General features: G+C 39.7%; 1 protein-coding gene across 9 annotated transcripts in view; it reads left to right on the top strand.

The window, feature by feature from the left end:
• The window catches only part of LOC148224150 (uncharacterized), a 444,317-nt gene that overhangs the window by 135,515 nt on the left and 296,042 nt on the right, over nucleotides 1-12,760 (top strand). The window lies entirely within an intron of this gene.

Genomic DNA, 12,760 nt, shown 5'->3' with positions numbered 1-12,760 from the left:
AACCTTTCTCCTGCCACTGCCTAAGCATCTATTGAAGAGAAATAGAGGCCATACACTCCTCAAGACGTTTTTGGGCTTTTCTTTCCACGGTCCAATTGCTTGAAAGTCTTCCCACCTCCAGGAAAATGCCCCAAAAGCACGCTGGGCACAGCACTCCTGCCCAGAGGGATTTTTCAGCTCAGGAGCTGGGCACTGGTGTTGGTCAATACTCTGAGGTCCATCTATCACTGCCTCTCTGGGATGTGAGTGTTCTGGAGGAGAAAAATGTCTTCAGTTTATGTGCTTTCTCTGTTAAATGAAAATAAATTTTGCCCTTGGAAATGAGGAAAAAAATCTAAAAGTAACTTTTGGAGGGCTCGAGTACATAAAGTTAATGTGCTGCAGTTTACATGCAGCTCTGTCTTGATCGTCTTTTATCAACCTTTGCTGCTGCAGCCCACCACAGGCTTTTCATCAGTTTATGCATTGTGTGCCAGGGCAAATAATGACAGAATATCTAGCTAAAGAAGGGGTACTTAATCAGCAATCAAGATTCAATTTGTTTTAATTTTAGCAGGTGTTTGTGAGGTACATTGATGGGAGAGATAATATGTACTGCTTTCATTAGCTCTCTTGTTTTTGTGCTTGAACATTTAAGAGCCAGATGTTCGGAGGTGAGCTGATCAGAATATTAAGTCTCCAGAGGTTGGTTTCCATAGTGTTTTACATTCCTTTCTTTATCTCCCTCAGTTCACCCTGAGCTATGAGGTGCAAGTGCTTGCAATGACAGACTGCATCTCTGCTTCCTATTCAACTAAAGCTTTAAATTAGTCTAAATCTTAAAAAAAACCCCAAAACAAAAAAACCCCCCCAACAAACAAAAACCAACACCACAAAACCTACAAAAATTAAACCCACAGAAGACAACTTTATTCTAATAATCTGCAATTAATTCTTGGTCCTTGGGTCAGACTCATTGCTCACACTGAACAAGTTTACTTGATAAAGCTCTTATGGAATTTATTTGTTTAGTAAGTGGTGTATTGCCAGGAGGTTTTACCTCAGTAAAGAACATGGAATTACCTTCACTCAGTAAGCCACTGATTCCATCATCACCACCTTAAGTTAAAAATCTAATCTAAATAATTTTGGGGAAAAAAGCAGCAGCTTTGATGTCAGAATGCCTGGCCATGAGAGGGAGCTCCAAAATGGCCCTTCAGAGTGGCTTCAGTCAGATGTTCTTTAACAGCAGACACACAGATTACATTTGAAAATCACGGCTTTAGTGACATGAGGTCACTGAAACAATGAGTTGGAGTGGACAATAGGATTGCAAAAGAAAGGCACTTTAACCTTCTGGGCTACGTTTTCAGCCCAAGAGGTAACACCCAGCAGCCCTGGCTCCATGGCTGCTGCAGTAATAAGTCAGTGTTCTCCTCTATAATAAACTCTGCCAGTGTTGTGATCAGGGTTTCTTTTAGTAAGGAAAAAAACCCCAGAAATGAAGAGTTAACCAGCGCTGCCATTGGCAAATGCTATAATGTTTCTCCTCACTATTAATTGTTCTCTGTTTACTTTGATGCTCAAAGATTGCCCTGTTTTACAAGCATATTTTCTTAATTGTGTCACCTTGTACTGTAAGTGTGTCAGAGGGGAAACATTTGCAACTGATTAGATATGGACCTTTGTGTCACCAAATGTATGAGGTACATACCCTTATAGGATATAATTGTGATCTTTTAATATGCGGCCATTGACCCGGACTTGTTATTATCTATTATAGTTTATAATAATGTATCTCTTTATGATTAAATGATGATGCCTGGCAGAACACTATGATTAGCATTTCAGTTATTTATAGATTATGTCAGAGCAGTAATAAACATAAAATGCTGTTAATGTGTGGCTAATGAAATCTGGACATGAACAAGTTTATGAATTGATATAATTCATTTGAGTGTTCTAACTGAGCTGCTGGTTCTCGTCATAATTCAAAAGCTTAGCAGGGTTCACCGATTAGGTGGTAGACTAATTTGCTACAAAAAGTCAATGGGTTTTCATCGTCTTGGGCTATCATACACAGCATGGCTGATTGCATAAGGACTATACAAAGTAATTCTCATAAATATATTTATTAAGCTTAATATGTTTTGTGAGGTTAGGATGGAATCAGCCAGTGCACAACATATGTGGAACAAAATCACAGTGTGTTAGATACTAAAAAGATATGTTCAGTAAAATCATTCAGGAGCGGATCGATGAGGGACTTATTTGAATTTTAAAAAGCGAGCAATTCAATATCAAATATAAATGAGAGCCATAAAGAATGATACATATGATTGACTGAGTTTGCTCGACGTTTATTTTACTTTGGCATCATTATTTCATTTCATGCTACAAATATCATTTTAAACTTAGGTTACTTAGTGCTGAACTAGGCGGGTGTATTGGCAGAGCTCGGGGCAGCACTGCTTCCCTGTGCTGGAAGGGCTCAGGCGCCTCTCCCAGCAGAGACTGCGCTCTCCTCTTCAACAACTGCCTCTGCCGCCTGCTGAGCGTCCTGTCCTGGCACTGCCCTCTGCGTCCTACCTGTGCTGAGTCCTGGCCACAAGGAGAGATGCTCCCAACCTTTAGGGGATTCTTTCTTTCTTTCTCTCTTTCTCTCTTTCTCTCTCTCTCTCTCTCTCTCTCTTTCTCTCTTTCTTTCTTTCACTTGAGTAGAGTATTGGATTTGATTTCCTCTTTGACATCTTTATTTCTCCATCAGTCTGTCAGTTTGCTGGTTTATTCCTCCCTTTCCCTGTGACAGTATCCTTTGCTTTTTCCCATTCTTTCCTTCCTTGCACCAGATCCACCATTGGTTTAATCAAGGTTGAATTCCTGAGCAGAATCCTTTGTGCTACCCAGAAATGCTAACCTTTGGAAGTAGTAGATGAATGTATATCCTCTGTCTAATTATGTCTTTTTCAGTCTCTTTAGCTCCTCCAAAACGCATTATTTTAGAACCTTGTGTTTCAATGATATGTATAAACTGAGTGGGCTCCTTTATGAAGTAAGGAAATCTGCTGTGGGCTTATACAGAACCTCAAATACATTATAAAAACACTTAGGTAGGAGTGAATAAATAGCTGAACCCTTTATTTATTTTAAATACTGACAAAAGGTATTAATAGATGTTAAAATACTGCAAAGAAACCAAAGAATCTAAAATTATTTACTTGTTGTGCTGCTTATTTAAGAAGCTAACAGGATTAGTCATGAGATTATGGCCCTGGGACAATCTCATTAATAGTGACATTAATCACAACATTTTCAAGTTTTTCTTCCATTTAAAAAGCCCCAACTCTGTAGTTATTAACAGGAGAGAGGCAAGTGCTGCTGGAGGACATGGAGGACACGTGATCCACACGATCCTTGCACTTTTAATCTCCACTACCAGGTTTTCCTCTGTTCCTTCCCTGTATCATTCACTGCATGCATTCCTCCCTTGCCTTACATAAATCTTTGTCTTGTCCCTACAAAAAACAACACTTATGTAAACACACTCTGCTCACTCCTCCCCTCTCCCCAAGCAGTTGCTTTCAAGTTCTTGGAGAGATTTAGAAACAGATTAATACATTTTTCTAAAGATGCTTTAAAAGACAAGATTAAACATGCAGCTTGCCTAAGACTTTGGGTGAAGACACCAAAAGCTTTGTAGAGGTAGTGAGTTGAAAACCATCAGAAACATTTCTAGGTCAGAGAAGTCCTTCTTAGCAAAGCATCCTTCATGCAAGGTCTACAAAGGGAACCTCTATCACATCTGTTTGCTCTCTGCAATATCATATCTTGTATTCTGTTTATTTTAAATTTCTGCTTCCTTAATTAAAACTGTAGCTGATATTTTTCCTGCATCACAAATGACAACTCCAACATTTCATTTATAAACTGATATCTGGTTCAGCTTCTGCTCTTGATATTTTCAAGAGGCCAGTGATTAAAAATCCTATGTGGAATATGCTCTGTTATTGCCCTCTCTAGGCATTGTCGCATAAAACCTTAAAGGTTCTGGTGCTAAATCCCCATGGCAGCGTTTTGATACATGCCAGATGTTCACTCATGGGAGAGATAAATGTTTAATAATTTTTGCTATTGTTACTGTTTTTACAATGTGTTATACTGCCGTGGCTTGCTAAGGCTAAAGCTCTGTTTTGCTGAAGGAACAAGCATATAATAAGTGAGATGTTTACATTTCCATCAGCTTGGTTTTGCATAACAACATGGGAGATTTCACCTGGAGCACAAGCAGCCCAACTCTCTCCAAGCTGGCAAAAGGTTTTAAGTGCAATCCAAAATCCTGTTCCAGGGAAGAAAGGCTGCTAAAACCTCTAGTTGGTTTTTAAAGTCTCAAACTTCATTTGGCTCCGAGTAACAACTTGAAACCTATTTACATCCAGGCTTGACCTGCTGTGTTTCTTTACCTGAGATGAGAAGCATTAATCCCATTTGCCTGTGGCATTTGCACCCTGGATCTCTGGTGTAATGGAACAGTATTCATCTTCTAAAACTAGACAAGTGCCAAAATGTTCAAAATTAATTTTACATACTGGAGTGGAATTGATTACCAGTCAAAACACTGCTAAAGTCACAAAATTACTCTGGTTTTTGGAGCTAGTGACAGCTAATAAGAATGGGATTTGTTTTCCCTCCAAAATGGCATCACAGTGTGAGGGAGCAGACTGCAGCCAGCCTGGACAAAGCCTGGATTTTCAGGTACCTTCTGTGCAATCTGTGCCAAGAGAAATCTGCTCCTTCTCTGGCACCCCAAGAGCTGTCACTGAGTGGCACCTGCAGCAGTGGAGGGCGTTTGTGTTTGTGTGCCCCACACCAGGCAGGAGGAGGGGAGCAGTAAAGGAAAATTGCTGAGTCCCAATGCTGAGACATGAGTGTGGCCTAGTTAGACTCATCTCAAAGAACAGTCATTGAGAAATGACCTTCCTTCACCAGCCAGGAGCATCCACAAAAGAACAACTTTCTAAAAAAAAAAAAATCCTCCTTTGCTTCTCTGCTTGTCCTGAAGGGCAAACAAGGTAACAGAGAACTGAGGAGCCATCTAATTTAAGAAGGATGTTTGCTGAGCTCTTTCTCTCATGCACATGCACTCTTTCACTTATTCACCTTTCCCACTGCATTATCTTAATGAAATGAAGTAACCCCCCCTCCATCTTTCCAGTTCACCCTGTCTAGAACGTGTAATTGCTTATTGCAGATTCCCTATGCTCTAGATCTCCACTGTTTAGGCACTGCAGACCTGATTCTGCTGGCCTGAGTGAGAACAGCAGAGTAGGATCCCATCAAAATCAAAAAAGAGTGAAGGAATATAAATCTGTGTCACATTTTTCTCCAGCTCAGGCTGATAAAAGTCGTCTTACTCTGTGAAAGGTCATCATCCTCATGGAAATAAAAAAAGTGAATCAGGAATACAGGTCAGGCTGCTTTCAGCATTTAAATCTTGCTTTTAAAATGAAGCAAAAGATTGGTATCTTGAATCTCTTACTAAGATTGGTAAATTTGTAAATTTGGCATCCTTTTTATACACTCCTTATGAATATGAAGAAAGCTGCAGGTTGAGGATTTAAACAATGGATTTTAGTAGCAGTGATGCTGCAGGGTAGCTGTGACCACTGGAACAGGGAGAATCCCAGGCCACACTCAGACCTCACTGGTTCAATGTGGGTTTCCATGTTCCATATGGCATTGTTGAGTGTATCAACCATAATAAAAATTGTGCTGTCCCTTGCAAGCTGGTGAAATTCTGATGAAATGCACACAGAGGTGGTGCATCAGCTCTTACCTGTCTGCAGAAAATAAAACACCTGGGCTTTGTGGGGATGGCATGAAACATCCAGGGCTAAATTCCTCATTCAGCATCCTCAAAAACTTCACTTTCTGTGTAGAGATCTGGGATGAGGGAAGTATTGAATTTCAGATATTTCTATTAATTGAGGTTAGCTGGATAATTTTCTGGCATGTTTTGCTTTACTTTCTTATATCTTCCTCCTTGCTAAGTGTTAGCATTGTCCTTGGCATGATGCTTTACCTTGGAAAACATTGCTAGCTGTTGTTTCCAAAATGTTCAGCTTAATTGTAATGTGGCAGGAAAAAAAAAGTCTTGGACAATACAGAAGAATTCATACAAACAAAAAGATTTTTTTCATTTATCTCAGTATAAAATGCTACAAATATAAAAGCCAGCTAATGGTGATGTAATTATGAGCTTGATCTAATTTTCTATAGACCCTATTAATTGGATTGGCAATTGGAGGCAGCACATTTAGATCATGATGTTGTATGCTGTGCTGCCAGGTAAGCTGAACAAAACAGGTATTTTTCAGAGCATTTCCTCTTATCCCTGATCAAACCTCAACAGTAGGTAATTCTAATATTCACTGTATTTTTAAATTCACTGTGTGGAAGCACAGTCAAACTGCTAAACAGGCTTTCAGAATTATCTTTCTAATTATTGATGCCTGAACAAGTTAGAGAATAAAGGTAGCAGTAATGAAAATAGTAGTAACAATGATAAATTATGGCTCTTGTTCTCCTGATATTTAAGTCAGGAAATTTTACTATTACATCTGGCAAGGAATGCAAACAAAATCCAGGGACTCTGAAAGCCCAGCCCAGGCTGCTGAGAGGTGTACATAAAATATGCTGTGCTTTTTCTTTTTAGCCTTCCATGTGCAGTAGATACATCATTGTTACCTTCCTTCTCTGAACTTACAATGTTATGTACATAAAAATATAGAAAACAATGTCTTAGCCAAACAATGATAATACCACAAGTTGAAACAACTGCAGTGAATGGTAAAACTGAGTTCTTCACTTCCAGCTTTGGCTCGGGGAGCAGAGCAATGCCATGACCTTGGCAAAATGGAACTGTGAGTTTCTCAACTTGCCTGAGGTCGTAGCTGGTGTGGAGGTTGCATCCAGGATCCTCCCGTGCCTCTCATGGAGGAGCTTTCTGGGAGAGAAATAGAGGAGCCAGGGAAAAAGAGGCCAGCAGCTGGAAGCAGCTTGGCTTTGGGTGGTTATCTCCAGAGAGGTTGGAAATGGAGCACTGCTGAACTCAGCTCTGCCCTTCCATTCCACATTTCTTTGTTGGCTGATCTCTGAAGTCATCGTGGATTCAAATGTGAGGATTACAGGGCTATTGAGAACCCCAAATCATGAGCAGTGATGGTGAGTTCAAGAATCTGGTGGCTCCATCTTCAGACTGATGATCAGCTCACATTTATATACAAATGTGGTACCTCTCCTTCCCATTTATTCCAGCTCCTAAAATCCTTTTTCTTTGCACTTGCACAGTGCTCATGAGGTTGAGTCCCTTGCAGTAGCAAAGAATGATGTCATGGACATCTGAAATGGAGAGGAAGAGGAACAAAATGCAGTGGGAATTACATGATGGAAAGTAGCAGGAGGGTGAGGCTGGTGTGGCTTGGGTTTTGTGACAAAGAATATTGTCATAGCAGAAGTAGCAGAAAGGATTAAAATAAAAAGTGAGCACAGGCAAGCCAACAATCACCATTCTAATTCAGCATTTCTCCTTCCATTACAGTGTTTGGATATAGTGGAGTTCTAGAAATGAATTCCAAAGGTTTGGATTGTCACTGTTCTTAGCATATGCACCTATCATGATGAGCCCTGATGTAGAACTTGCTTTTGTTACATTAAATACATGCTGGATATATTTTTTTGGAATCCCCTGAAGATGGGAGCCTGTAGGATCTGCTCCCTTTGCTGTGCTGCCAAACACCCAGGAGCTGATATAAACCAGAGGCAGGAAATGGCCAGGGGACATCAGTTCATATTCCTAAAGAATGGTATAATAATTGCTCCTTCTCTAATTCTTTTCTCCTATTTCTTGTAGTTGTGGGGAGACAGGATTTTATAGGTATTAAATATGTTATAGGACAATTACCTCTGTTTCAACCAAGCCTGAATTGGTAATTGTGCTGTAATGTATTAGAGCATACAGAGTCCTGAACTAGCTTTTCCTTCCTATATTGAGAACTTTATAATGATGTTAATTAATAAATAATAACTTTTGATAGAGAGAGAGAATAACAGCAAGGTTGCAGTCAGTAGGTACCATGGGGCTATTTCAGCTGGGAGATGCCTATATTTGGAACATTAAATTCATTTTAAGGTAACGTTTGTTGTGGTTTTTTATAACTTACATATTTCTTCTGCATGTATCCAAATAAATACGTGTGTATAATAAAAACTGTGCCTTTACACGCTCCTTGTGCACAGGAGCAGAAGGAAAAGGCAGGAGAGCTACAATAAATTCCTTGTGCCAGACCCATATAAATGGGCTGTGGTCTTAACACAGCTTCTCCTGATTACTGGTAAAAAACTAATTAGGTTTTGTCATTTATTCACTTGGAGTTTTGTCTCATTGAAACCTTGCTACTCTATTTAACCTACTTCTAGTCTGCAAATATCTGCTGCCATGTTATGTTATGCTTTTTTTGCTTAAATTAACTCCTGAATAATACAGCATAGCACATACAGGAGAATGAAAAGTTTTCACATTTTTAATACAAGACTGATTTTATTATATTACTAGAGAAATAAGTTAGATTGCTCTTGCAATCTCAATAAATCACACATGAAGTCTTCTTTTTTCTAAATTAAATTTTTATTTAAATAAAAGTGTTATGTTTGTATTTGAACTGACAGCTAAATCTGATAATTAGAGTGCATGAAGTTGGCTTTGATTGGCATTGTAATTGGATTGTCATTGGGCTGAAAACCTATTATCTTTGGATCATGCCCCATGAAATCTGTTGAAGAAACTTTGCTGCCAGTCATTAAAGCCACCATCTTGGCTTACAAATTAGGTTTGAAAGGCTTTTTACCACTGGGAATGTAATTTAAACCACTGCAATTGCACTCCCATTAATTAAAATTATATTAAAATTATGGTTCATTTTCTAAATATTTTTTTCATATTTTATTAGACATACTTATTACTAAATGCTTAACAAATTACATAGCAGAGCTAGTAAAATTATATTTTAAGATAATCCATCATTTCAGCACATGCTACTCAGCATTAGTGGAATTAGTCAGTGTGTTGATCATTAAAGGATACACTATTTATGTTTTTCATTACTGGTTCTCATTAAAAATAAAATATAATTATAAACCACTTTAAAAAAATAAAGCAAAATTCCACTGAAAATTCTAATTAATGCTGGTAGAAAACTTAGAACCTGCTTTAAAGTGAACTTAGCTCAATGCCCTATTGTTTTCTGTATTTTCTCTATAAGTCACATTGGTTACATTAAGCTGTAGAGAGCCATGAATAAAACAGATTTTTTTGTGTGTGTAACACAAAGTGCTGGTTATGCTGTGATCAGAGTTGATCATAAAGAATAAAAGGTTGGAATCTGTGCAGGTTTGCCAGCAGAGTTCTGCAATGATTTTATTCCTAGAGCAGCACTTCTAAATACACTCCAGTAAAATGGCAGCAGAGGTGCAGTAAGATGAGAGTCTACATTCCAAGAGCAAAGTACCAAAACACCCAATTAGTGCTCAAGGGCTAAATATGTTTTACTTTAGCATGAAGCGGAACTTCTGGAGTCTGTGTTTCCAAAAATGTCCTTTCCAACCACTGTGGTGACTATTCCAACACTCAGGGTCAGGGTTCTTTGAGTAATAAAGGAGCTCTCACTTGTCCTGGCTTTGGGATGCTTTGCTGTTTTCCCCGAGGTGCTGGAGGGACCATGGATCTCCAGCCTGGCTTTGCAGGAATCCTGCACCACTACTTGGAGTTCTCTAGGTGGATTTTTTTTTTTTTTTTTTGTTCCTACCTGAGCTACTTCATCTAAAGAAGTTCCTCCTTGCTCAGCAAGTCAAGGCCTAGAAATTCACTTCTTTTAAGGTTATGATTCCTCACTTGATAAACCACAGTGGGATTCCATCTGAAATCCCTGGAGTGCTTTAGACTCCCCATGCTCCTTTTTTGTCAGTGAAACCACTGAACTCCTTTAAAAGTGCCATTTTCAAATGAAGCTCATATATTTAGACTTGACTTCAGCTGTTCCCATGTGAGCATTTGCTTATTCTGTGCTGCTTAAACATTGTTCTATGTATTAAGAAATTCCACATTTTTCTTCCTAAGAGGATCTTCGTTATTTTGATTTATGTGGATCTAAAGTGAACTTTTATCTTACAAAGTAAGCATCAAGGCTGTAAGAAACTTGGAATGTATCAGGTTTTTGGTTTTTATTTATTTTTTTTTTTAAATCCCAGATTTGGTTTAGAGTATTTCTGCCTGGCTTTTACATCCTTGAGGACTGGAATGATGTTCTGTAAAATAAGTAGTAATTTCAAAGTCACAAAATAGTTGTTCATCCGACCTCCCTGAGCTTTGACTGCTAATGACTCTGTCATTAGGTCTTCCTACTTCACATGGCCATGTGCACACCAATAATGCAGCCCTGCATTCAAGTGCTATTTAAAAACCAGGAAACTTGGTTAGTTTGGGATTTAACACCAAAATATCAGTGGTTTTTTGGACTACAGTGTGCTTCCATTGGTGGGAATCTGAGGAAAATGAAGGAATGTCGTTTCAGAAAGAGGATGAAACAGTTAAATATATTTATTTTTTCAGAGCAATTATTTGGGGATAGAAGTCTGTTAAATACTGGTAGGTTATTCTAGTAGTTAATCAATTAATAAAGGAGAGCTGGCAGAATCCAAATGATTGGCAGATATTCCTGGAATGAAGAAGATAAAATGTAAAAATGGCAGGTTTTGAACAAAAAGGAAGAAAAGCCTTAGAAAATGGTTTACCAATGCAGGTTTGAGTGACAGCGAGTCTGGCATTTCTTCTGAATTAAGAATGCTTTTTTTCACTATTGTTTAAGATGGGCCAAAGTCGTGCTGATTCCGAATGCTGCTGAACCAAATTCTGTTTCTGTGAGGAACTGGGAATAAATCAAATCTCTGGGAGGGATTTGAACACAGGCAAATCCACTGAAGTCACTGCCACTTTCATCTGCCCATCCAGTAGCTGGGCTTGGCCCTCTGACTCTCAAAATACAGGCAAATATGTTATTTCTTTACTTTTTATCAAGCTCAGCCTATCACTTCTTACATCACAATTCATTATCCCAAACCACTCTCCAGCAAGATATTAACCTGTCGCTTCAGTTTTAGATTTTCTGGTCTGCATCTTGAAGAAATCTGATCTCTCTAATCCACTGCCATAAACTATTAGTCTGGAATGAGCTTGGTGGCAGCTGGAAGAAAAATAAAAACGGTTAAATCAGAAAAGAGGAAGCTTCAGCTGTTTAGTTCACCTTAAAAAACCTAGCCCATGTTTTGGTCATAGACTGTAAGTGACTCTCCCAGTGAAGAAGTGGCTGAATGTGGCCAGAAAAAGGCACTGGATTGTGGGGTTGGAAGCCACTTTCCAGCTCTGCCAGAGCTTTCTGGAGGGCAGCAGTTAAAAATGGTATAATATTAATGCTTTCATCCCCCAAAAGGGTTCATGCTCCATTTTTCATGAGGGAAGTCCAATACCAGCACTACTCCTGCTAGGAACTTCCAGATGCAACAGTCTGATAACCAAAAAATAACAACAACCAAACTGAAGCTCTGACTGAGTTAAAGGTACATTTTGTTACCTCCTCTCCTGCTACTTTTTTTTTTTTTCCCATTCAGTGTTACTTAGATTCTCTACATTAAGCTAATATTTACTCTCCTTGCCACAGAAGAGCAGCAGAGTAAATAGGATTTCGTAGAAGGAAGCTGGTGGAGTTAAACAAACAAGAAAGTGGCTGGTTCTAACCTTTCCTGCATGAGCCTCAGCATCCCCCAAAGGCCCAGAGCCCCTTCCCGAGCCCGCTCCGGTGATCCCACCCGTGCTCCTTGCACCGAGCCGGGGCAGAGCCTTCTCTGCAACACACAATGAGCCACATCCTCTGCTCTGCAAATTGGCCAGAGCTTCCCCAAGCCCATGGGAGGCAGAGCTATTTAAGCAAGCTGCACATCTACCCCCTGAATTGCTTCAGCATGGCTGAACTCCCTGAGCAGGGCTGTGGGAAATCGTGTGGATTCTCAGCACGGCTGCCTGGCTCTTCCAGGACAAAATGGTGGGTCAAAGGCACCCTTGTTTCTGCCCAGGAAATGGGAGAATTATGCAACGTGACTTTGACCTAAAAATCAATACCTGCTGCTTAACTACAGAAACAAATGGCAGCTCTGATGGCCAATAACAAACTGATGGTTGTTTCTTTGTTCTGTCTCTCCTTGTGTCAAACCGACTGCTAAAGGGCAGGAAAACATGACAGACTTGTCAGCCATAAAGAACTTTTTGGTCTCCTTTGTAGGAGCTCATCTTTTCATGGCCCTGTGCCAGAGCGAGTAGGTGCCTTCCACACTAAATACAAAGAAACTGATCTTGGAAAAGGACATCTACTCCTAGCCAGGAGAATCTAATGAACTTCTGTTAAGTCAGGCCAAAAGGGAATAAAGAGTTGCATCGTGTTTCTTGTCCACTTGCAGCCATTTATAATGAAAGCCTGGGAAATTAGCCCTCCTCAGATGCTTTTTTCCCCCAGACACATTTGACATCTGAATAGTGTTACCTGTAATCAGGTATGTTCTGGCAGACCTCAGACTGGCTGTTGTCACAGCTCAGAGCTGGCAGTGCCACTCTGGGGAATGCTTGTGGTGCTCCCACGTGCCAAGTGCCTCAACGGGCCAGGTGTGGGTTGGGTGCATT

The sequence above is a fragment of the Sturnus vulgaris genome, chromosome 3 (genome assembly GCF_052056855.1).
Source record: "Sturnus vulgaris isolate bStuVul1 chromosome 3, bStuVul1.hap1, whole genome shotgun sequence".
NCBI lineage: Eukaryota > Metazoa > Chordata > Aves > Passeriformes > Sturnidae > Sturnus > Sturnus vulgaris.
The sequence above is the reverse complement of the archived record's forward strand: the minus strand, read 5'-3'. Positions and strand labels throughout refer to the sequence as shown.